This window comes from Eurypyga helias, unplaced genomic scaffold, assembly GCF_000690775.1.
Source record: "Eurypyga helias isolate BGI_N326 unplaced genomic scaffold, ASM69077v1 Scaffold49024, whole genome shotgun sequence".
In the NCBI taxonomy this organism is placed as follows: domain Eukaryota; kingdom Metazoa; phylum Chordata; class Aves; order Eurypygiformes; family Eurypygidae; genus Eurypyga; species Eurypyga helias.
Window position 1 is genome coordinate 519 of NW_010246459.1, and position 8,266 is coordinate 8,784.

The following is an 8,266-nucleotide window of genomic DNA, read 5'->3' on the forward strand; positions in this document are numbered from 1 at the left end:
ACTGCCTCAGCTCCACTTGATGCAAAGCTGATTATTGCCACATATTCTTTTCACTATGAATATTATCCGGTAAATCAGGGACTCACTCATCTGTATTCCACATCCTCCAACCAGCCCCCTCTTGAGTAAAGAGTTGAGGCCACCTACCCCAGCATGCCATGTTTCTCCTTCATCTGAGCAGAAGGCCAAGAAGTTGTTTGCTATAGATTTCTCATTTTCCAAAACGGATATTTTAATCTGATTTGAACTGAACATAACTCGGCACTTCAGAATCTTTCTAACATTTTTGTGTCAGACCTCAGTTGAGTGATTCTAGGACACCCATCTTCAGTAAATTCTTCATATATGAAATTTTCTCCCTGCCAGAAACGGCTGAGAGTACAGCAGAAATTAAAGATGTAGAAAGAAAAAACAATGCACCCATCACCCTGTATCCCTGTTCTCTAGGCAAGGAATTTGTCCCATTTTTGCTCCTTGGGTTTGGAGGTGCACAAATCTCATGAGGCTAGATCAAGGTTAAAGTGCTTTAAAATGCAGCAAAGGAGAATTCAGCTGGGCATATTGAAGCACAAGCAGCAATCTTAAGGTTGTTCATAGTCACAGCACACCAAACTCTTGAAATTCTTTTTTGGTCACAGCAATCAAGAATGTTACCAGTATCTCTGAAACTGAACACTTAAAGCATAACAATTCTGCTTTTCTGCTACATTGTAGGAAATAAGCATATGAATCCAAATGTGGCAGGCCAAATATGTAGGAAACTTGCTGTACGTTTTCAACACGGCTCAGTATTTGTATTGTTTATCGTGCAATTCCCTTCCAGAGGAGAGGCAAAGCTACAAACATCTCTGAAAGCATCAGTTCATGTCACAAATCATCTATAAAGTGGCATGGATTAAAAAATGGGCAGTTGTGTCTTGATGACTGGAATATTTTTCTAATATCCCTGCCTTTTTTCCTACATTAGACATTTGAAAATAATTGGAAGAAGTGGAAGACAAGATGAGGATAACAGAAAGAGGTTGCAGATAATCCAGATTGGGACATATACCATTAACTCCTAGAAAATCTTTCACAACACTGCAGTTGAGCATCTAATATGCCTTTGAAAAGTAATGCAAGTTGTAATGAAATTCATGGCTCTTGCTTCAGCACCCAGAACTACCCCGTACCCATCATTATCGCAAGCGTGGGTAGCAATGACAAAGAGCACTGCAGCTTTTCTTCCTTAAACAGTGTTGAGGGTGAGGCCTAGGCTTGTGAGATTAAAAGAAATCAGGAATTACAACCCAGGACCAGTTTCTGGGTGATCTATATGTAGTGTATACTCTACAGCAGGTAAACCAATTGAGATGCTTCATTAAAAACAATATGAACAGTATCTGAAAATAGTCCATGAAAAAAAATGGCCCATCAGCACACACACACTCCAAAGAAAACTAAGAATCTCACTTTGGTATTACTTACAGAGAGATTTTGATTAGAATTCCCTGAGGATAATTATTTTCCTGAAGAGCAAGCATAGATAACTGTAAAATATGAGTCATAATTTTAGCAAGAGCTCAGAATGATCCATGTTTTACAAATTCATTTAAAAAAACCCCCACAGTTGAGAGACAGAAGTAAACCCATCTTCATACCTTCCTGTGCAGAATAACATGGCCAGAGCAGGCTAAGGTGTGGGCTTTGGTTGCGGAGCTGTAGATAAGGTGTGCAAGATGGCACAGTGGGCTGTCTTGCCCTTTTTGGCAAATCCTTGGGAATATTTCCGCCCATTCGGAGCGTGCTGCGCAGCTGCTCAGGTATCATCAGGAAGTCGCTCCTGAGTTGCAAATGGAGCAAGCTGAAAGGAGTTAATGCCCGCAGAAAGTAAGGACCAGCTGTTGTTGAATGTTAAGCTGGCAAAGGACCACTTGTCCTGTGCCTCAGGTCACCTCAGGAAGCGATGGAAAGCATGCCTTGAGCCGCTGCTCTGTTACAAACCCAGGCCACGTCTCTCAGGCCCTGAGGATTGGTGCCGTGCCAGGGTGGCCTATTCCTCTGCCGTTGGCAGAGCACTGCCCATGGATCACGCTGCTGCCGCTCAGCCCAAAATTACTCTTCTGTTTCTTAATAACGCTATTTAGGCAGCACTAAAACAGGCAGCAGTATTGCTTGTGCTGAGGTGGTAAATCTGCCTAGATATCAATATTTGGAGAACAGAACAAGCAAACAAACAAACAAAAGGCCAAGAAAAGAAAGAACACTGCTGTATTTCAGTCTCAGGCGCTGAGAATCTGAATCAGTCTGGTTGTCAGACATGAAAAACTACTGCTGCTCTCATTTCAAGAGAGTGGTATATGCCATCCTCCAAGAGAGTTTTGGATCACCTGCCTCTTCCAAAGGCAGAGTGCTGCCTTTTAAGTTTCCCATTTTCACCCGTTTTGGCTTGAGGAAAATAAAGGTGACATTTAGTGAGGGGAACAGTTTGCTGAACTACAACAGAACACTTTAAAAATCAAAACCTGATCGCACTGCAGAATCTCCCAGGTTTAGTCACTGAATAATTTTAACCTAATCAAAGACCAGCAATGGTACTCACAGTTCCCTCTGCTGTTAAGTGTCAGGTTGTGTGAGATTCAGTATGCTTTGGGCACTGTAAAACTCTTGATGAGAGGCCAAAAAAAGGATCACACTGAGCCATGCCCATGGTCTGCCCAGTCCACTCTTCTGTCTCCCAGAGCAGATGTAGGCAGTTACACGGGGACAAATGTGCACGATTCTGCTTCCTCAACTCATTTCAGCTCAGGGAATTGCCCGAGTCTAGATTCTTTCAGGTATCCATCTCTTTCCTTACTGCCTCCAATTTCCTAAGACTCATTTATGGAAAAGACTCACTAGCCACATGACAAGCCAAATCCTTTCCTCTACCTAATCCAAACATCTTTTTTAATTTAATTTTTTTTTAATTATTCATTATTTAAGAAAAGGTTTTGGGGTTGTTGGGTTTTTTTTTTTTTCATTTTAAAGAACTTACTTGTTTGGGGGGTTGTTTCTTATGAATAGGATTAAAGAGATTTGTGAAAGGTTGTTAAGATCACAGAAGGTCAATCTCTACCAAAGCACTAAATTTTCTTCTCCACTGCATCTCGCATCCTTTCCTTCTGTGCACAGGTTTTGAATACCGAAAGAAAGCAGAAAGTTACTGCACAGTAGACATTCACCACTGTAGAGGCAGATACTTTGTGATATAATCTCAGCATTTTAAAAAATAAATTTGCCTGCAATAAGCAGGAGTTCAGGTCTTTGCAATAAGTGAGCTTTTCCACACAGACACCTTCCTGTCAGGCACACAAACAGAACAGGCACTGTAAAACCAGTGTAGTAAAGGGTAGTAAGTAGTAAAAAGTAGTAAAAGGTAAAGGCAGCTTTGAATCATTAAAACCTGTAGCCACTCACGAAAAAAACCTACTCTTAAAAATATTTTAGAACGGTCCCATTTGGTGCAATCGGAGGGATATTGGGCCCGGAATCCCATGCCCCCCTTGGCACTGCCCCTCAAATGCTGCTCCCCAGCCCAGAGAGCTGCATTTCAGCCCCGCTCCGGGAGAGGCTGAGGGTTGGGTGCGTTTGCAACCCGCCAGCAGCTCTTCTGAGACACGGACCAACCTGCGCTCTCCCAGCGGCACCGTCAAGGGTGACTTCAGCTCAGGGCACACGCAGTGCTTGGTCACTGCTGGAGGCCTTCGCTCAGATGGAGGACGTGCACAGAAACACTCCGCTAGCAAAAACCCAGGTCAGCGGTTTGGGGAGGTACATACCTGCATGGTGTCAGCGTGACATGTCACACGATCTTGCTAACCTGTGTCTTCATTGTATTTTTGCGAGTCAGTGTCACGAGGGGTCTTTACCCTGAAGCAGGGGTGAGCATATGCATGAATCTGTCACAAGGGACGTTACTTTTCTGTAGGGGAAACAAATTACCCGGAGACCAAATGCGGATACGATAATCTGCTTTGACACAAGGGATTTACTTTGTCCCACTCAAACACATTTGCCCATTTACATTTTAAAAATTGTGGCCTTCAAAATGTTATCGCAGCACTGCAGGAATCTTTCACCTTGGCAGACAGTGAGGCTTCTCATACATTAAATGAATGGCTTAGTGGGTTTATTGTGCTAAGCGAAACTAAGCACTTAACTCATTAATTCATCTCCACTACTTGCATTAAGGAAGACCTGCTATTTTAGATGAGGCATACCTCTTTTTTTTTTTTTCCCCCTCAAGCATTCGCACAATCTCATCTTCACCCAAAGCTTGTCAGTCATAGCTAGCACAGGTCCAGAAGCCAGAGTGGGTTTTTTCCAATGTTGCCAGAATTTTCATTAATTTCTTCACGTTTGAAGAGCTTCCGTTTGGCACAGGCTCTGAAAGACAATTACCACGAGTACACATAAGATTGCTATGTTGATCAAGATATCTTAGCCACACTCGTAACGTTTTAGTACGCCTTAAAGCAAAGTCTTGTTTACTGAAACAAGCTACACAATTAATTTGTCAAGAAACGTGGATCGGCACAACTGGTTTAACCTTTCTGAATGTCTGCTAGCTCAGAGTAGTTCCGAGTTCCTCGAGAAGTAAATCAGACATACACAGCCCCACTGCAATACTTCCTGCGGTACCTACGCCGGTGGGGGAGCTGGTGCTATTGGCCTCTTTACAGACATATGCAAGCCTCTTGCTCCGCGCAGAGCAGAACTGTAGGAGTTTTGTGTTTCACTGAGAGGGGAGGAGACAGTGTTAGGAATGTGAGGATGGAACAAAATGCTGTAGGCTTGCAAAAAATGACCTCATGTTTCCATTATAGGACAGCATCAAAACACGTAGACAAAGATCTTGGAAATATAGAAGAAAACAAAAAACTAGAAGAAAACAATCATAAATCTGAAACTTAAGAGAAAAAGTGTCAGTCATCGCTCCAGGTAAGCGTTTCGTACGGCAGTGTTCTGCATCTCTTTGTCCACTGTTTCTCCTGAGGGATCCCAGTGGTAGCTTGGAGTCTGTTACTCCCCCCTCGGAGGAGCGGAGTGATTCTGAGTGGTGCAGCATTAGGGCAGACAGACTCGAGCCCCTGGGGCCAGCAAAGGACTCAGACCTGCATACGTGCTTACTGAAGACATGCACAAGCCTGGAAGGACATAACGTAGCACTTGGCTTTACTTTTTTTGACTTGGGGCAATGAAAATACAAATTTGTATGATTTATCAGTGTGGTATATACGTATTTCTATGAAAAGTATGTTTATGGTTTAGGAGGTTTTGAGTTATGTCTTGAAATGTTCACGGGAACCTTCTTCCCTTACCGAAAGCCACAGTTCCCAGGTCAGCTTTGTTTGGCATCACTGCAAAAGGCACGAAACTTGCCTTAGAACAAAACCATTCCTTTACCCACGACGTCACATACTTACACCATTATCGATTTTAGCCTGGGAAGAGGCACTGTATATTAAGTTAGTAACGGGTATGAAAGGTTCCCCAACTGGGGTCTGCATACAAATAAGTGGTAGATGCAGTTCTGCTAGGAATTACAGCAGCACTACAAAGCTCCAACAGCACCACCCTGTGTCCACATATATATACACCACTGCTGCAGCGCTCTTCCTATTACCCAAAGTAGGGGGGTAGCCCATTTTTCTGGCCAACTAAGGCCATCTTAACCTAAAGCTGTGGTAGCACAAGAGTGCAGAAAACAGCTAACCATATAGAGACTTCTTGAGTCAGTCATCATCTGTTCCTGCAAATGAGAGTCGTACGTCTTCAGTGGTGCTGCGTTGGGAGTTCCTCAAACGGGGAGCTGTAGGCGGCCCTGATTTTCAGTGATCTTCAGTAAACAGCATTGGATACCTACTTGAGGTAGCAGGGTTTAAAGCATACAGTGGAATTATGACATCTCCAATTTGGATAAAGTTTCTAGTTTAAATAGAGATGCCTCTCCTCATTAATAATTTCAAAATGTTAGTGTTGTCTGAAATTTTTAAAGGACACAAGGCACTATTTTTGCACTAAATATTCAGAATTCACTGAATATAGAGTGATCATATAGTATATAAAGAGACGAAACATTGCTCAAAGCACTTTGCTAGCGATGCCACTGATTTACTAGTTTGGAAAAGAGAATTTAGGAATACCAAAATGGTGCCCTATTAATGATTTAAGAGTGAAATCTAGGTAAATTTGGGTTTTGAGAAAGTTGCAGTGTAAATACCCAGCATTTCTACTGCTGTTTTATGGGGAAATCATGTAATGTTTCTGGTTAGGGCTCGGTTCGTATAATTTTTTCCTGGGCCTGGTACTTTCTGCAGCTTTGCAATATTGAGCTGACGTTAGCTGGGGGTATGTATTGAACATGGGAGTTCAGGTACATCATGTGCCTTCCCTGCAATCTTTTACTCTAATTATTTTATTTCTTCAGATCAGTAGATCTACATAAATGAAACGGTCATAAATCCATTACTTACCAGAAAAGTGTACTAGATTTACCGGGAACAATTTTGCAACAGCTTTTCTTATGATGAAAAGGCATTCTCATCATTGCACGACAGAAGGGTTCATGTAGCTGTTTATTTTAAGGTTAGATACTGAGTAGTTATGTTGGTTGACATATTTTAAAATGTTTAACTGGCTTTATCTTTCATGTTTTCAGAGAATACATGTAGACCAATTGAAGCATGAACGTGGATTGTATTTAAACATATACAAAGAATTGACAGCTATTCATGGTTCAAGTATTAAACCGATCATACTACCAAGTTTTCAAAGGATTTTAGACACAGTTATCTCAAGCTAAAAAAAAAAAAAAAAAAACCCCACAAACTAATTTTGGCAACAGCCATGATAATAGGTCACCATGTTGTGTTCTGTTTGAAATATTTTTTATGTAAATGTCTGCACTGAAGATTTCTTTTTGTTTGCCTTTATGTAAATTTTTTACGTAGCTATTTTTATACACTGTAAGGCTTTGTTCTGGGAGTTGCTGTTAATCTGATGTATAGTGTAATGGTTTTATTTCAGTTGTTTTTATGACGCCCTTTGAGCAGGTACACGTCTAATTCTGGTTGCTATCGGTGAAGCCTCTGCTTTGTAGCAAGTACCTAGAGCGTAAGATTGTCTTAAAGGAACACGTCAGACTCCTTTTTCATTCTTTAAAATCACAGCAAGGAGGGAGGGTGACAGCTGTGACAAGAATCAACTAAATTATTAAGAAAATTGAACATTTAAAAAACCACGCAAAGCCGAACGGCCGGAGAGGGAATAAAGGGTTCCCACGGAGAAGGCTAAGTGTTGAGCAAGGGACAGAGTGAAAGGTTCCTGGCCTACGTACAGACGGTGGCTAACAATCCTTGTCTTCTAGAGCAAGCCACGCGTGTTACTGATCCGTTATCAGCCGTCTTTCATGTTAGAGTTAGCATAAGGAACTGGAATTCTAGGTTGATTTTGATTCCTTTATGTTATCCGCTGCCTTAAAGTACTGTACCTTTTCTTCAGTTCAAAAAGATACCAGTCAGAAGTGGAAATTTTTTTTAAAAAAGTGGTCATATCAAAGCTGCATTTTTTTTTCTCCACAAAAATAGAATATATATATTTTTTGTGTGTTTTTGTTAACTATGCTACAGATATTGAATGCACCTTGAGATAATTTTAGTGTTTTTAACTGGTACCTAATTTATCAAACAGTACATATAATTGTAACAATGAAATGTCTTATGTATCTTTAGTTACATTCAAGTTTGTAACTTTATAAACATGTTTTATGCTTGAGGGAATTTTTAGAATGGTACTGATAAGAAAACGCTTCAGGGTAAATGGCCAACAGAAAGTTGTACGTAAGGGAGAGAAGTTTCATCTTAGGTGGAAGGTTGGTTTCTGCAAGAAGGTAACAGGCAGCTTTGATGGAGAGGAACAGTAGAGTAAGCAGAACGTCAGGTCTCCATTTACAAATATCCAGGGAAAAAGTAAGTTTTTATAGACTGGTAGGCATAAAAAAAAGAATAAATAAGTAAATAAATAAATAAATGAAAAAGATGGACGATAGGAAATGTATTTTGCCACTTTTGCATTATTTAGGGGGAAGAAAACACTGTTACTTGTAAATTTGTAAAATGTTAAATGTCTGGGCAGTAGTGACTGATGTCTTAATAAAAGCTTCCTGTAGTGCATTGGCATGGATTAAATACATAAGATGTCCTATAAACTCTATGCTGTATAAAATAGTAGAGGGAAATCCTGT

At 40.9% G+C, this 8,266-nt stretch overlaps 1 long non-coding RNA gene across 1 annotated transcript; it reads left to right on the plus strand.

Annotated features, from left to right (window-relative positions):
• Positions 1 to 4,847: 4,847 nt before the first annotated feature.
• On the plus strand, positions 4,848 to 8,016 carry LOC104508686. Its single transcript, XR_727880.1, has 2 exons — positions 4,848 to 4,962; positions 6,683 to 8,016. It is a non-coding gene; the product is annotated as an uncharacterized LOC104508686 (long non-coding RNA).
• Positions 8,017 to 8,266: the final 250 nt, after the last annotated feature.